General features: G+C 44.0%; 1 protein-coding gene across 8 annotated transcripts in view; it reads left to right on the top strand.

Moving 5' to 3' along the window:
• Positions 1-7,571: 7,571 nt before the first annotated feature.
• The window catches only part of FUT8 (fucosyltransferase 8), a 331,654-nt gene continuing 326,169 nt past the window's right edge, over positions 7,572-13,056 (top strand). For 5 of the 8 annotated variants that reach the window (XM_023232591.2, XM_023232599.2, XM_023232565.2 and 2 more), the window contains exon 1: positions 9,694-10,178. The gene's annotated coding sequence lies outside the window, so the exon portion shown is untranslated. Of the gene's footprint in view, positions 8,956-9,693; positions 10,179-13,056 lie in introns of those variants that run through there. The other 3 variants (XM_023232607.3, XM_023232574.3, XM_023232631.2) reach the window with 3 other exon arrangements.

Genomic DNA, 13,056 nt, shown 5'->3' with positions numbered 1-13,056 from the left:
AAGCTGAACATTGGAACTTTAGTGACTTTAGCAAGGCTTATTCTTGCTGGAGCAAGTATTTATATCATACTGATAGTGGTTAATTTTTTTTTTTTTTTTGGCTGTAATTTTTCTCTCTGACCTTGCTCCTACCCATTTTTCCCCAGATTGTATCTCTATTTTTGGAGTTTTAATTTTTAAAGTATAATAATATGTACTTGTTTCTGTAACAGTTCTTTCAAGATCCTTTTTAGTTTTTTTTTTTTTTTTTTTTTTTTTTTTTGAGATGGAGTTTTGCTCTTGTTGCCCAGGCTGGACTGCAATGGCATGATCTCGGCTCAGTGCAACCTCCACCTCCTGGGTTCAAGTGATTCTTTTGCCTCAACCTCTTGAGTAGCCACCTCCTGGGTTCAAATGATTCTCCTGCCTGAGCCTCCTAAATAGCTGAGATTACAGTAGCCCGCCACCACGCCCGGCTAATTTTTTTATTTTCAGTAGAGACGGGGTTTCACCATGTTGGTCAGGCTGGTCTTGAAATCGTGACCTCAGGTGATCCACCCGCCCCGGCCTCCCAAAGTGCAAGGATTACAGGTGTGATCCACTGCACCGGGCCAGATTTGTTTGTTGTTCTTTGAGACAGAGTCTCACTCTGTCACCCAGGCTGGAGTGCAGTGGTGTGATCTCGGCTCACTGCAACCTCTGCCTCCTGGGTTCAGCGATCCTCCTGTCTCAGCCTCCCAAGTAGCTGAGATTACAGGTGCCTGCTATTGCACCCAGCTATTTTTTTTTGTATTTTTAGTAGAGATGGGGTTTTGCCATCTTGGCTAGGCTGGTCTCGAACTCCTGACCTTGTGATCCACCCACCTTGGCCTCCCAAAATGCTGGGATTAAAGGTGTGAGCCACCGCGCCTGGCCTTGTTTATTTATTTCCTTTTTTTTTTTTTTCTTTGAGACAGAGTCTTGCTCTGTTGCCAGGCTGGAGTGCAGTGGCGCAGTCTCAGCTCACTGCAACATCTGCCTCCCAGGTTCAAGTGATTTCCCTGCCTCAGCCTCCCAAGTAGCTGGGATTACAGGCACGTGCCACCACGCCTGGCTAATTTTTTGTATTTTAGTAGAGTGGGGGCTTCACCATGCTGGCCAAGACGGTCTCGATCTCCTGACCTCGTGATCCACCGGCCTCGGCCTCCCAAAGTGCTGGGATTACAGGTGTGAGTCATTGCGCCCAAATCCAGCCTTGCTTCTTTTTATACAGCCTTACTGATCCAGCCTAACTCAATATAATTTATTAAATTGCAATGGTATTGTATCAACAGTATCAGAATTAGTGGCATATAACAGTAAAACCTAGATAATAGTGGCTTAAATAAAACAGCAGCTTATTTATTTTTCACATAAAATAATTTTGGAAATGAGCAATCCAGGATTGGTGTGGAGGCTTGACAAAGTTGTGAAGGACTCAGCTCCCTCCCAGTCACTATTATGTTATTTCCAGGCTACAGTTATCTTCCTCATGGTCCAAGATGGCTGAAAGGGCTCCAGTCATCACATCATCATGCCTCAGGTAATAGGATGGAGAGAAGCGATAAGAAGGGTATATCTCCTTCATTTTAATGGTATTTTTAAAAAAATACAAGCACTGCACAGTATTTCTGCTTAGATCTCAATAGGCGGAATTTACTCATGCGGCCACATCCACTGCAGGGGAGACTAGGAAAAGTGAGATTTTAGTTGAGTTCCAATAGGACCATCCAGAAATGGGGATTTGTTATTATGGAAAAATGAGAGAAAAGATATAGGAAGGTAATCTGAAGTGTCTTCTACTGGGAGCTTACATATAGTTAGTATCTTATAAAAATTTGTTGATTCACTTTCATCAATTTGACGGTCATATTCTTAGCATTATCATCCAGGTCATTAACGAAAGAAAGGTAATATATCTAAGAATTTTTCCTTTTATTTTTTCACTTTATGATAATAGAGCATATTATTCCATTAATTGCATCTACAATAAACCCACCTGGAAATAGCTTAGGCAAGATGGAAACAATATTGGAAGGATACAGGGAACGCCTAGAAAGAGAGGAGCCTAAGCAGAAGAAAAGGCAGAAATTCAACTACCGGTCAGGAAAACCTGGAACTGAGAACACTATAATAAGGATACTTCTGTCTTCTCTGCTTCCTATGTCCATTGACTTTATTCTCTAATGCAGAATGAGTTTCTGCACTTGGCAAATGACTAATGACTTCTCTCAGATTTTATATCTAGGGAGGCTTGAGATAATTCTCTTCTCATGTCTAAACATCCTGGAGGAATGGGTTCATTGGCCCATCTTGGGTCAGGTGTCCACCTCTTGACCAATTAGGTGTGGGCAATGGACAGCAGTAACACAGCTCTTCTTGCTGCCATCATGATAAAACTGTGGGCATGAAAGCAGTAGTTCCTATATGAAAGGTGAGTACTGGCCAGACACTAATATAGGTATATGATACAACTATACGAGACGAAAAAACACAGGTCAGTGGTCTAAATTAAATGAATGGTAAATGAGAACCATGTCTATCCTAATACATAAAAATGGTTTAGCTGTGAATAAACATCATTTAATAGGGCTGTATGTATACAACATATACTATATGTCAAAAATTGTACTAAGTGCTTTTTGTGTGTTGAGTCATTTATTCTATCCAACCCCATGAGCTAGGGGTCATCATCCCTTCTTATAGATGGAAAAACCAAGGCTCAGAGAGGTTAAGTAACTTGCCCAAGGTCAGATTGTTACTGAGCACTGTTTAATGTGCCTAGAGGCCAATACCATGGCTTTTGAGAAAATAAAAGCTTTATTGCAAGTCAACCGCAAGGAGACAGGAGGATATGCTCAACTCTGTCTCCCTGTGCAGGGCTTCTTTTTCCTTTCTTTTCTTTTCTTTTCCTCTCTCTCTCTCTCTTTCTTCCTCTCTTTCTTTCTTCTTTCCTCTCTGTTGCCCAGGCTGGAGTGCAGTGGTGCAATCTCGGCTCACTGCAAGCTCCGCCTCCCAGGTTCACGCCATTCTCCTGCCTCAGCCTCCTGAGTAGCTGGGACTACAGGTGTCCGCCACCACGCCCAGCTAATTTTTGTATTTTTAGTAGAGACGGAGTTTCACCGTGTTAGCCAGGATGGTCTCAATCTCCTGACCTTGTGATCCACCTGCCTCGGCCTCCCAAAGTGCTGGGATTACATTTTCTTTTCTTTCTTTCTTTTTTTTTGAGATGGAGTCTTGCTCTATTGCCCAGGCTGGAGTGCAGTGACATAATCTCGGCTCAGTGCAATCTCCGCCTCCTGGGTTCAAATGATTCTCCTGCCTGAGCCTCCTAAATAGCTGAGATTACAGGTGCCCACCACCACACCCAGCTAATTTTTCTATTTTTTAGTAGAGATGGGGTTTCACTATGTTGGTCAGGCTGGTCTCGAGCTCCTGGCATCAAGTGATCTGCCCCATTGGCCTCCCAAAGTGCTGGGATTACAGGGGTGAGCCACAGTGCCTGGCCTGGGCTAGGTTTTATAAGCATAAAGTAATGAGATGTGATCTGATTGGATCTTGCAATGAGGTGATGCTGGGAGGTATGATTTGATTGGATCCTGCCATGGGGTGATGATAATGATTAGATCTTGGATCCTGCCATGTGGTGTCCCCTTCTTAATTCATTCCCCACTCCTCAGTCAGAGCACTTAGGCGCCTGTTGTGGTTGCAGACTCGGTTCATCTGGGCATGTTCAAGTTAGGTGATCTTCAAACTGGAGGCCCATGGTAACTGAAAAACAACTCACAACTTTGTTAACATAAAAGTTGAACCGGGTTGGTGTGATGTGGTTACAAAATAGCTAGTAAGTCTGAGGGCAATATACTGGCTCAATACTTCTCTATCCTAAGTTGGAAACTATGGTCAATTTTGATGAAGAAATTATTAGCTATTTCCCTACTTCAATTTTGCCATATCAAAGCATATGAACTTGATAAACCTTGTAGTGTCTTACAAGGTTTTAATCTTTTCATCTGTAAAAAGGTTGGGTTGAATCAAATTATTCTTTCTCCTTGTTAATGCAGATAATACTTTATTTCTGAAGGCAAGAGTATGATCTATTACATTAAAATTTTTTAATGTATCCAATATATTATAAAAAATAAAGACAGGGGTCTTGCTATGGTTGCCCAGGCTGGTCTTGAACTCCTGGCCTCAAGTGATCCTCCCACCTTGACTTCCCAAAGTGTTGAGGTAACAGGTATGAGCCATCATTCCTGGCTATATCCAATATTTTTTAGTGCTTCTTGAGACATATCTGTGTTAGGAACTGAGATGAAATTAAAGATATACAAGATAGAGTTTTTGCTTACAGTGTTATGGTGGAAACAAACAAACAGAATTATTATTTTGTAGTATTAATAGTCCAGGAAAGAGCAGTTTTCAGGAGTGGTATGACCACAGCTCAACCATATCTTCAAGGGTTTTCTATCTGTCTGCCATCCCCAGTAGGTTGACTTCATTTTCAGGTTAATTCCTCTTGCAAGATTGCTGCCAATGGCAATCTGGGTTACAGGTTGACTCGCTCATATCTGGCAGGAAAGAGAGAACTCCTTCCCCCAGGTATAGACTGAAAATCCTTTCCTTCGGTCTGATTGGGCCAGTTTGTCCTGGCCCTAATGGTTTTCAAGTGTATTAATTAGAATAGTCTAGGACTATTCTAATTCTAGCATAACCTAGATGCTAGGTCATACTGCAGTGAAAAATACCCCCAAATCTCAGTGGCTTAACCTACAAAGGTGTATTTCTTATTAAAACCAGATGAAAATGGGAGGCAGGCTGCTCTACCTTGTCCTTTATTTTTTGGAACTTAAGCCGAGAGAGGCTTTCCCAATACTCTCAAGATAATACTGGTCTTGAGTCTAGGGAGGAGTAAACATTGTAAGGACTTATGCTGGCAATGAACTGTTCTACCTGGAATTGACACATACCACTTCTACCCACAACTCACTACAGACTGGTAGCTATAGCTAGTCAGTCACATGGTCCAGCCCAACTGCAAGGGGAGGAGGGTATCTGGGGTGGGTGTGGAAAAATGTAATCTTTTTGTATGTCTGGAAGGGGAGAGTAAGCATAATAAATCTCCTACCATATTAGGGAATCCATTTACTGGCTAATTGAGTTGCCCTTCTGTAGTTGGAGTTTGGGTGGTTACATAAAAAATTGGCAGATGAAAACAAAAATAAAGAGCCTTATTAATAAGGAAGGACAGGAGTGAATGTTGAATAAGAAATCAATAGTGTGAACTATATGCTGCTTTATCCCAACGAAGAAGACAGAAATTTCAGCGGAGGCAAGTCATAGGGAGGCATAGTCTGGCTAGTTTCATCAGTCTTTAAATCAATTACTTCATTTACTCTTCTAATGGGAAAGATTTGCTCTGGCTTTTTAATGAGTAGGTATAAAGTTTGTTTAAGGAGCTGGCTCAAAAGTGACTTGAAACACATTGAATTTGAAAATACAGATTCTTAGCTACTCAGGAGGCTGAGGTGAGAGTACAGCTTGAGGCCAGGAGTTCAAGACCAGCCTTGGCAACATTCTGCGACTTTGTCTCTAAAAAATAAAAATGAAAATATAGACCTTCCCCCCCATATTTCATTTTTGTAGTTATTGTCAATGGTGTGTCAAGTTGGCTAGATTTGTAGTTTGAGAACTGACGAACAACTACAACTTACCTAGTCCAACTCTTTTATTTTACAAATGAGAAAACTGAGGCCCAGATGTGTAAAATGATTATCTCAAGGTCACCCCTTCTTGCTCTTGGCAATAACAATGCTGACCTTTGGATGACTTCCTAGAAAATCAGATCCTATAAGTGAAGTGTAGCTAGAGCAACAATTATAAAGCAACGAGAACAATTAACAATTATTCAGAATGCTTCCATGGCTGACAGTCAGTTGGTACACATTGGTAGAGATAGAAAAATTTCTAAACTATTTCGTAAGTAGCTTATGCTAAGCCTTCTGAGTGCCTCAACCCCTTGCTGGAACTCCACAGATCTCCCCATCATAATAATAGGATCCACCTCAAAGGTTTGATTTGAGAATTAAACGGTAGAGGTAAAGAGTTTTGCATGGGGCCTGGTGCTCAGCACTATTACACTTTGGCTATTATTTTTATTACAGTCATAATAAAATGGTAGTAAATTTCAAACCAGTTTCTACATGAATGTTCACAACTTAGGAAATGTGATAGCATTCAATTTCATTAACTTTGATCTAGCTAATCTCTCAATAAAATGGCCACTCATGTGCTCACTTTAACTTTCATTTTGATCTTTTCCATTGTCTAAGGGTTGACTCCTTCTTGCCCCACACCCAAGTCCCCATAGCTCTAGCTGATGGGTAAGAATTTGACTGAGGCTATGTAAAAGAAAACAATGCACTGACAAGGCCCTGTTAGTTCTCAGTATAACAGATCATAAAGATTATTCTGTCTAATCTTTTGTTGAACAGAACTTGTCTTTAACTTTTGGGATAAGCAAAGATGGGTCCAAAACCTAGTTTGGTGAGGGAGGGGTGGAGTTAGAGGTGGAGTACCTATGCTTACTTAATCTAATACAAACTGGGAGTGATGAGCAGCAGAGGCAAGCAGTTGGGGGAGGAGAATAAGAGAGCCCAGCAACTGGGCGGGGCGGGGCGGGGATGGGGGCTGCGGGTGGCGCGCGGACCTGCGGCTTGTGGAAAAACACTTTTGACACAGATACTTTCTGATGGCCAGTGATGGTTAGAACCTTTTGGGGGATTCCTTCTCTCTCAGAATTTAACCTGGCAAGAGAAAGACTGAGTTCTAGGAATTTTCTTCTCTGGAGAGAGTAAAATAAATGCATTTTTAAAAAGCTGGGACTGTTGTCCACACTGAGAAGAGGCAGGGTAATCATCCCTTTTATAAGTGAATTTCCTGGAAATTCATGATTGGCTTGGAACTTAATGTGTGAAGACTTGTTCTCAGATATCAGTTGCTTGACAGAGACCTCCAGATTTGGGATGGCAGCTAAATCCTGAGCCTGCCTTGGAAAGGGTTTTGATAATAATGTTCCGTCACAGGTGGAGAAGCATACTGATTCAACAAAGCAGACTTCAAAATCACTGAAGAATTAGTTTGTGAGTGTATTCAAGAGATACCAAAGTTATTTGTTTATTTATTTATTTTTTTGAGGCGGAGTTTCGTTCTTGTTGCCCAGGCTGGAGTGCAATGGTGCGATCTTGGCTCACCACAACCTCCGCCTCCCTGGTTCAAGTGATTCTCCTGCCTCAGCCTCCTGAGTAGCTGTGATTACAGGCACCTGCCATCACACCCAGCTAATTTTTGTATTTTTAGTAGAGACGAGGTCTTGCCATGTTGGCCAGGCTGGTCTTGAACTCCTGACCTCTGGTGATCCACCCACCTTAGCCTCCCAAAGTGCTGGGGATTACAGGCGTAAGCCACCGCGCCCAGGCCAAAGTTATTTGTCATTTTAACATACACTATACTGCTCTATACAAATGCACCAAATCCTGGGCAAAACATTCCTAGGTTTTTTTTTTTTTTTCCCCCAATTGGAAGGAGGTAGGGAAAATAAGTGCTTTAATTTCTAGGATTTTGGAAGTAAAAACAGAAGGCCAAACAAAAATGGAATTTTGAGGCAAATGTAAAGCTTTGAACTTGGATATCTCAAAGTATTATACAGTGTAAACTATCATGATTATTAACCAACTATAAATAGTTCTTTTCTTTTTTTAAATTTTATTTTTAATTTTAGAGATAAGGGTCTTGCTATGTTGCCCAGGCTGGAGTGCAGTGGCTACTGACAGGCATGATGTGGCACTGCAGCCTGGAACTCCTGGGATTAAGTGATCCTTCCTGGTGCTTCTATCTTAGAAAAAAAAAAGTTACGCTTGCTTGTTAAAATATTTTTAAAATGCTGTGTTTAAACTAAAATGTAAATACCGCCCCACCTCTGACTTCTAAAAATTATCTAGAGTATTTTTTACCTTTAATCCCACATAAGCCTAACATTTGTGTTCATTTCCAACAACCAAAGTGTGTCACTTTTATACCAGAATTTTGTCCTGCTTGTACGCTCACTACAGACCTCTCACGGGAGAGAGCATCCATGCATTTATAAATTGTTATTGAATAATTTTATTGAATGATGACACCCAAACTGAGCTAGAACATCTTTTGTGTGATCTTGGATAAGTCACTCTACTTTCCTTTCAATTTTCTTGTCTCACAGGGAGATAAAAATCATAAAAACGACTGTAAAGTACAGCACTTCATAGAGTGCTTTTTGTTTAAAGAGCTGACAATAAATACGAGTCACAAGGTCTAGCAAAACCTCTCTCAGAACCTGAGCTGCTTGAGGACAAGGGATTTTCTTGTTCTGAATCAGCAGTACCTTATTTGTGTATCTGTGATAAGAGTTCCTGGTACATAAGACGGTCTCAATAAATATGTGAATTTATGACTATTAGGCAGATTGCAATCTTGACAGGCCACACTGCCTCTTAAATCTCTTTTCTGTGATCTTTTAATATTTAACATCTAAAAGGCCGCCACTACTTGTTTTGGGATAAGTGTCCCCGGTATGTACTTTAAAATGCCCAAGCCTTGAGAAATGATTCTTGTCTTCAGGGCACCATTTCGTTTTCCCACCCTAAAGCGCCCCAGGCTTGGGATCTGGGTCCCAAGGCTACAGGGAAGAGTTTGGAACGGGAAGCTCATCTTCCGGCCCTCTGATTGGCCGGCTCGCACTCCACTCACGCGGCGCGCGGCTCTGATTGGCCTCGGCGGCACCCCTCGGCCCGCGACTACTTTGTGTGCTGGGGCGGCGCGCTCAGGTCCTCCCGCTCAGCTGGCGGTCTGGGCTGCTCTGAGGCAGCCCTTCGGCCCACTGCTCTGCATCGCGGGCGCCGGGAATTTTCCGAGTCCGAGCGGGTAGGACGCATCCTAGGGCAAAGACTCTCCCCTCTCCCCGTGCTGTTCTCTTTCCCGTACTGAATAAACTTCCGCCTCAGAGGGGCTGTCGCAGCCGCGGGTCGGGAGAGGCCGGGCATCGAACTCAGGCCCTCGTGGGGGGGTGGTCTTTCTCTTAGAGTGAATGTGGAAACAGCTCTCACAAGATAAAGTAGGGCTTCGCTGAGTCTCCTGGGGGAGCAATGCCATTGCAGGATCGCGCTGGAAGCTGCAGCCAAGCGGCCAAACGCGGGCTACAGGGGCTGAGCAGCAGCAGCGCCCACCCCTAAAAGTAGCAAGGAGCCAGCTTCAAAACCTCTAGTGCGGGTGCCCCCTAGGGCAGCCGACTGAGCTAGCACGGGCCGGTCCGTTCCCAGCGCTGTAGGGAGCACGGCATTCTCAGGAGGCGGCTCTCCTCCCTGGATCCGGGATCCGCTCGCGCCCCGCTCAGCCTCCGGCCTTCAGGCGGTAGAGGGCGGCCTACGCCTGTGTGCGAGCCGGCGTCCGCGTGCGCAGCCGCTGCCCTGCTGGAACTGTGCCGTCCCGCTGTGGCCCGCGGCTCTGCTAGGCGGTGGATGCTGCTGCTACGCTCTCCACGGGTGCAGCGAGGAAGGGGGCGGGGAGAAGCCCTGGCACATGCTAGGGTCGCCGTAGGTGGCAGCGGCCGGCGCATGCGCGCCCTCTCCCAGAAGCCAGGAACGCCGAGGGGCGCGCGCCCCCATTCGCGCGCGCACGCCGGCGCTGGCCGAGGCTTCCCCGCCTGCGCTCGTTGTCAGAGCCGCTCCGGCGCGTGCGCGCGTTATCTCCGGCCGACCGGAGGAGCTGGTTCCCTCCGCTACAGCCCCCCTCCCCATCCCGCCGCCTCCTCCCGGCCCCAGCCGACTCGTCCCTTCCTCTCCCCGCGGAATGGGGCCGGCACTACTTGGGGTCGCGCGCCCTGGACCCGGCTCGCTCTCGGTCTCGCGCTGTCAGCAACTGCCCGGCTCGCGCCGCCTCGCGCTCTGCCTCAGTCAGTGGCGCCGAAGGCTCCGTTAAGCGGCGGCGGCGGTTCCTGTTTCCGTTTCTTCCTCTCCGTTCAGTCGGGAGTAGCATCCTCCACCCAGCCACCCTTCCCACTCCCCCAGCGTGGGGCAGCTGCAGCTGAGGGCTGTGGCTTTGGCAGCTGCGACGGGGAACGGCGAAGACCGCCTCTGCTCCCGCCTCGGGTAAGGGGGCGTTTTGGGAGCCGGGCCCCGCGCGCCTCGGGGTCTTGGGCTGGGCTGTGCGCGGGATCTGAGGAGGCTCCGCGGCTGTCCCTGCTCGTTTCCCCAGGCGACCCCCGGGCCTGTTGCTGCAACTGCTGCCGGTTAACCAGCGGCTCTCGGAAAAGTGGGGAGGGAGGCCCCGGGACGCTCTGGCGGATGCCTTGGCGCAGCCCCGGGGGCGCGGGCAGAGGGTGAGGGGCGCTTGCCTCTCCAGCCGGGACGCGGAGCTGCGGCGTCGCTGCCCTCGGCGTCGCGCATCCTTGCCTAGGGCAGGGGCCAAAACCTAGAGGAGGAGAAGGGATGGGGGCGGGGGTGGGAGGTGTTCGTCGTCTCCCCTCCACACCTATCTTACCTTCGCCAGCAGCTCGGTCCCTGGAGTCGCGGTATGTGGGGAGGAAGATGCCTGTGCGTTATGGGCTCTCTTTGAGTGCTGCTTGGGTTAGAAAGCAGGGAGTGGACCCGCACAAAGATCCGCGAGGGACCGTGCTGGGCAGTTAAAGGCTTGAGTGCAGCTGTACTCCCTTTTGATGTGCAAATGACGAACTGGCGGCTTTTGAGTGTCTAAACTTATTTGGGAAGGTTAAATGAGTCCATATTTATCCGTTTTCGGAGGTTTGTCCTGCAGGATTGAGTGGGTTGTAGGGTGCAGCACCTGTTCTTTCTTCACAGTGGGGATTGCAATCTTCAGAGACGCAGTGTATTTCTTAAGTGGCAGTGTCATGCTTAGGGTTTGCCCCGATGAGCTTTTATTTTAGCGTTTTGCAGTATAATATAGATTGAGGCCTTGGTTAAAGGCACGGAGAGGTGGTGGATTTTTCCTTCCTGTGTTTGAATTATTTACAGTTTATTTTAACCCACGCAGGAAGGTGGACCCAGAAAAGCCAAATTCTCCAGTAGATAACCCCAAATTTCAAGGTTTTGCGGAACAAATTCAACACAACTTTTGTGTCAGTTTAGAGTTAAACGCATCTGAAGTAACTGACTTAACTGACTTGCCTCTATGAAAACTGTTGGCAGGTTTCATTATAGTTTTTTTTTCTTGCTATTCCTGCGGTTAGGTGAATATTTATTTTCTTGATTAAATTTACATTCCATGTTTTATGGCTAATTTTTAAATAGGTGCATCATATATAAAGTATTTTAGGAGAGAAATTACCATTTAACCACTACAGCATATCATATATAAGAAATAATGGAGTTGTAGTCTCTGCTCTTTAAAATAGCTGTAAAAACATCTTAAAACCCTATGCCAAATAATAAGGCCCTGTACATTGCTGTCCTTGGGAAATCTGCTATGTGTATAGAAAATCTTAATTACTTGATTTATGAATACTACTGTAGTAGTGAGAAGGTGGGAATTCAAGCATTTGTAATTGTGATTTTACAGGTTCATTGTGTAAAAAATGCCGGGAGTTAGAGATGAATAGGCTATAAGGAACTTACAAAGGTACTTCCAAGACATGGATTGTCTTTTTGCTGCTTTATAAATTGAGAATTCTGTTTGAATTGAAGAGCTGAACAGCTGGAATGAAACTTGCATGGATTGCAGAAACAGATGCAAAAACGTATCTTTGGTCAAGTTGTGAATTAACTTGAAGAGTATCTTGTTTAATAGTATAGTGATTCAAAATAATTTCCATAAAATATGGCATTATATACGTTATATTTTGAGGATATTTTTGAATTTAACTAGAAAGTCACCTGAAGTTGTTTTCCTACAAATCAGTTCTGTTTAAGATGTATAGAATTGAGAAAAAACAACAACAGTAATTCTGATTACATCCTGCATTGTTTTGTTGCAAATTCTTACCAGTTGTTTTGACGAAATTGGAGTGTCCTTAGAAGTGGTGAATCTTAAAATTTGCTAGTGAATTGGAAAAACTTGTTACTTATTATTATTTTTTAAAATGCAGTTATATTAGTACGTTGGTCTGGAGGGGGAGCTAGTGCCAAAGCAAAGTATAGCTTAATAGCTGTTTGAACTTTTAAAACACCTAAAACCAGATTTTTATGACCAAGAGAAACATAAATTTTTAATTAAAAGAGTAAGACATTAATGTGGGCATATATATGTACATAGTTATTTGTGGAGTGAATATATTGTGTATTACAAATGAGTTAAAAAAATCTTTTCATGAGCCGTAATAATGGAAAGCTGAGTGCTGAAAGATTTATTGGATTTCTCATTTAAAAATCTCTAAAATGTATCCCCAAACTTAGAGTGTGTTATGGTATTTTCTTAACCTTCTTGTGCTATTCATCAGAAGAGAAGGCATGTATTCTTGACCCATTGTGCATGTTGTGTGTTCTTAAATTTTGTTTTTATAATAGCTACAATCCTAAAATTTCGAAAACAAAGCTTTAAGTAGAATCTTATGCGGGCGAAGGTACTAATTGTGTGGTAAGCTAGGTATTTATCAAAAGTAGATATAATTCCTTTTTTTTTTTTTTTTTTAAAGTAGAGATAACTCCAGTAAAAAAAATGGACCTTTTAGATATCTGGAGAACAGTATCCCCAGGTCACTTAACCCATATCTCCTGCAATATAATGCAGTGAGTCCAGCTGATCTACCAAATTGAATGTGTGCCTTTGAATATGAAGCAGTTGTTTTGTGGCCTGTGGCATTTCATTTAGATTTCTAAACTGTAATAAATTAGGTATGTTAATTTACTTCTGACCATTCACGTATTCTTTATATCCAAGCATAGAAACTGATAATTATATGTATATTAAAATCATTGGAATATTAGTTTTTTTGCAGATAGCGTTTGGGCTGTTTGTTATCAATAGCTCTTCATTATGTAAATAGAATCTCAAGGCTGATAAAGTAAATAGACT

This window comes from Piliocolobus tephrosceles, chromosome 6 (assembly GCF_002776525.5).
Source record: "Piliocolobus tephrosceles isolate RC106 chromosome 6, ASM277652v3, whole genome shotgun sequence".
Lineage (NCBI taxonomy): Eukaryota > Metazoa > Chordata > Mammalia > Primates > Cercopithecidae > Piliocolobus > Piliocolobus tephrosceles.
This window is presented reverse-complemented; position numbering and strand designations above follow the sequence as displayed.